This window comes from Helianthus annuus, chromosome 9 (assembly GCF_002127325.2).
Source record: "Helianthus annuus cultivar XRQ/B chromosome 9, HanXRQr2.0-SUNRISE, whole genome shotgun sequence".
Classification (NCBI taxonomy): domain Eukaryota; kingdom Viridiplantae; phylum Streptophyta; class Magnoliopsida; order Asterales; family Asteraceae; genus Helianthus; species Helianthus annuus.
The window spans coordinates 77,351,074-77,355,997 of NC_035441.2; positions in this window are offsets into that span (position 1 = coordinate 77,351,074).

A 4,924-nucleotide genomic window follows, 5' to 3' on the forward strand; every position below is an offset into this window, starting at 1 on the left:
GGTTGTTTTACGAATCATATAGCATCCAGAGTCGGCTATATTAAGATAGCATCCATACTCAGTTGAATTCAGATCCTGTAACATCACTAATCAGAAGGACTCACAATGGGTGGTATCCGGATTCTTTTTCATCCAGACTCGGTTGAATTTGGATCATTCAACTTCCCTGGCTTGCGAGATTCGGAATGGTTGTTTTACGAATTGTATAGCATCTAGATTCGGCCATATTAAGATAGCATCCATAATCAGTTGAATTCAGATCTTGTAACATCACTAATCAGAAGGACTTACAATGGGTGGTATCCGGATTCTTTTTCATCCAGACTCAGTTGAATTTGGATCGTTCAACTTCCCTAGCTTGTGATATTCAGAATGCTTGTTTTACTAATCGTATAGCATCCAGAGTCGGCTACATTCAGATAGCATCCATACTTAATTGAATTCGTATCCTGTAACATCACTAATCAGAAGGACTCACAATGGGTGGTGTCTGGATTCTATTTCATCCAAACTCGGTTTAATTTGGATCATTCAACTTCCCTGGCTTGCGAGATTCAGAATGGTTATTTTATGAATCGTATAACATCCAGAGTCGGCTATATTAAGATAGCATCCATACTCGGTTGAATTCAGATCCTTTAACATCACTAATCAGAAGGACTCACAATGGGTGGGATCCAGATTCTGTTTCATCCAGACTCTGTTTAATTTGGATCATTCAACTTCCCTGGCTTGCGAGATTCAGAATAGTTGTTTTACGAATTGTATAGCATCTATAGTCGGCTACATTAAGATAACATCCATACTCAGTTGAATTCAGATCCTGTAACATCACTAATCAGAAAGACTCACAATGCGTGGTATCCGGATTCTGTTTCATCCAGACTCTGTTGAATTTGGATAGCTTGTGAGATTCAGAATGCTTGTTTTACGAATCGTAAAGCACCCAGAGTCGGCTACATTCAGATAGCATCCATACTTAGTTGATGGGTGGTGTCTGGATTCTGCTTAATTCAGACTCGGTTTAATTTGGATCATTCAACTTCCCTGGCTTGTGAGATTCAAAATGGTTGTTTTACAAATCGTATAGCATCCAGAGTCAGCTACATTCAGATAGCATCCATAATTGGTTGATTCGGATTCTGTAACATCACTAATCAGAAGGACTCACAATGGGTGATATCCAGATTCTGTTTCATCGAGACTTGGTTTAATTTGTATCATTCAATATCCCTAGCTTACGAGATTCAGAATGATTGTTTTACGAATCTTATAGCATCCAGAGCCGGCTACATTAAGATAGCATCCATACTCGGTTGAATTTAGATCCTGTAACATCACTAATCAGAAGGACTCACAATGGCTGATATCCGGATTCTTTTTAATCCAGACTCGGTGTAATTTGGATCATTTAACTTCCCTGGCTTGCAAGTTTCAGAATGGTTGCTTTACGAATCGTATAGCATCCAGAGTCGGCTATATTTAGATAGCATCCATACTCGGTTGAATTCAGATCCTGTAAAATCACTAATCAGAAGGACTCACAATGGGTGGTATCCGGATTCTGTTTCATCCAGACTCGGTTTAATTTGGATCATTCAACTTCCCTGGCTTGCGAGATTTAGAATAGTTGTTTCATGAATAGAATAGCATCTAGAGTCGGCTACACTAAAATAGCATCCATACTTGGTTGAATTCAGATCCTGTAACATCACTAATCAAAAGCACTCACAATGGATGGTATCCGGATTCTGTTTCATCCACACTCGGATTAATTTGGATCATTCAACTTCCCTGGCTTGCGAGATACAGAATGGTTGTTTTACGAATCGTATAGCATCCAGAGTCGGCTATATTAAGATAGCATCCATAATCAGTTGAATTCAAATCCTGTAACATCACTAATCAGAAGGACTCACAATGGGTGGTATCCGGATTCTGTTTCATCCAGGCTCTATTGAATTCGGATAGCTTGTGAGATTCAGAATGCTTGTTTTACGAATCGTATAGTTTCCAGAGTCGGCTACATTCAGATAGCATCCATAATTAGTTGAATTCGTATCGTGTAACATCACTAATTAGAAGGACTCACAATGGGTGGTGTCTGGATTCTGTTTCATCCAGACTCTGTTGAATTTGGATAGCTTGTGAGATTCAGAATGCTTGTTTTAGGAATCATATAGCATCCAGAGTTGGCTACATTCAGATAGCATCTCATACTTAGTTGAATTCGTATCATGTAACATCACTAATCAGAAGGACTCACAATGGGTGGTGTCTGGATTCTGTTTCATCCAGACTCTGTTGAATTTGGATAGCTTGTGAGATTCAGAATGCTTGTTTTACGAATCGTATAGCATCCAGAGTCGGCTACATTCAGATAGCATCCATACTTAGTTGAATTCGTATCCTGTAACATCACTAATCAGAAGGACTCACAATGGGTGGTATCCGGATTCTGTTTCATCCAGACTCGGTTTAATTTGGATCATTCAACTTCCCTGGCTTGCGAGATTCAGAATAGTTGTTTTACGAATTGTATAGCATCTAGAGTCGGCTACATTAAGAAAGCATCCATACTTGGTTGAATTCAGATCCTGTAACATTACTAATCAGAAGGACGCACAATGGGTGGTATCCGGATTCTGTTTCATCCAGACTCCGATAAATTTGGATCATTCAACTTCCATTGCTTGTGAGATTCAGAATGGTTGTTTTACGAATCGTATAGCATCCGGAGTCGGCTATATTAAGATAGCATCCATACACAGTTGAATTCAGATCCTGTAACATCACTAATCAGAAGGACTCACAATGGGTGGTATCCGGATTCTTTTTCATCCAGACTCGATTGAATTTGGATCATTCAACTTCCCTGGCTTGCGAGATTCAGAATGGTTGTTTTACGAATCGTATAGCATCTAGAGTCGGCCATATTAAGATAGCATCCATAATCAGTTGAATTCAGATCTTGTAACATCACTAATCAGAAGGACTTACAATGGGTGGTATCCGGATTCTTTTTCATCCAGACTCGGTTGAATTTGGATCATTCAACTTCCCTAGCTTGTGAGATTCAGAATGCTTGTTTTACGAATCGTATAGCATCCAGAGTCGGCTACATTCAGATAGCATCCATACTCAATTGAATTCGTATCCTGTAACATCACTAATCAGAAGGACTCACAATGGGTGGTGTCTGGATTCTGCTTCTTCCAAACTCGGTTTAATTTGGATCATTCAACTTCCCTGGCTTGCAAGATTTAGAATGGTTGTTTCATGAATTGTATAGCATCCAGAGTCGGCTATATTAAGATAGCATCCATACTCGGTTGAATTCAAATCCTTTAACATCACTAATCAGAATGACTCACAATGGGTGGGATCCAGATTCTGTTTCATCCAGACTCTGTTTAATTTGGATCATTCAACTTCCCTGGCTTGCGAGATTCAGAATAGTTGTTTTACGAATTGTATAGCAACTAGAGTCGGCTACATTAAGATAGCATCCATACTCAGTTGAATTCAGATCCTGTAACATCACTAATCAGAAGGACTCACAATGCGTGGTATCCGGATTCTGTTTCATCCAGACTCTGTTGAAGTCGGATAGCTTGTGAGATTCAGAATGCTTGTTTTACGAATCATATAGCATCCAGAGTCGGCTACATTCAGATAGCATCCATACTTAGTTGAATTCGTATCATGTAACATCACTAATCAGAAGGACTCACAATGGGTGGTATCCGGATTCTTTTTCATCCAGACTCGGTTGAATTTGGATCATTCAACTTCCCTGGCTTGCGAGATTCAGAATGGTTGTTTTACGAATCGTATAGCATCTAGAGTCGGCCATTTTAAGATAGCATCCATAATCAGTTGAATTCAGATCTTGTAACATCACTAATCAGAAGGACTTATAATGGGTGGTATCCGGATTCTTTTTCATTCAGACTCGGTTGAATTTGGATCATTCAACTTCCCTAGCTTGTGAGATTCAGAATGCTTGTTTTACGAATCGTATAGCATCCAGAGTCGGCTACATTCAGGTAGCATCCATACTCAATTGAATTCGTATCCTGTAACATCACTAATCAGAAGGACTCACAATGGGTGGTGTCTGGATTCTGCTTCTTCCAAACTCGGTTTAATTTGGATCATTCAACTTCCATGGCTTGCAAGATTCAGAATGGTTGTTTCATGAATCGTATAGCATCCAGAGTCGGCTATATTAAGATAGCATCCATACTCGGTTGAATTCAAATCCTTTAACATCACTAATCAGAATGACTCATAATGGGTGGGATCCAGATTCTGTTTCATCCCGACTCTGTTTAATTTGGATCATTCAACTTCCCTGGCTTGCGAGACTCAGAATAGTTGTTTTACGAATTGTATAGCATCTAGAGTCGGCTACATTAAGATAGCATCCATACTCAGTTGAATTCAGATACTGTAACATCACTAATCAGAAGGACTCACAATGCGTGGTATCCGGATTCTGTTTCATCCGGACTCTGTTGAAGTCGGATAGCTTGTGAGATTCAAAATGCTTGTTTTACGAATCGTATAGCATCCAGAGTCGGCTACATTCAGATAGCATCCATACTTAGTTGAATTCGTATCCTGTAACATCACTAAACAGAAGGACTCACAATGGGTGGTGTCTGGATTCTGCTTAATTCAGACTCAGTTTAATTTGTATCATTCAACTTCCCTGGCTTGTGAGATTCAGAATGGTTGTTTTACAAATCGTATAGCATCCAGAGTCAGCTACATTCAGATAGCATCCGTAATTGGTTGATTCGGATTCTGTGACATCACTAATCAGAAGGACTCACAATGGGTGATATCCAGATTCTGTTTCATCGAGACTCGGTTTAATTTGTATCATTCAATATCCCTAGCTTACAAGATTCAGAAT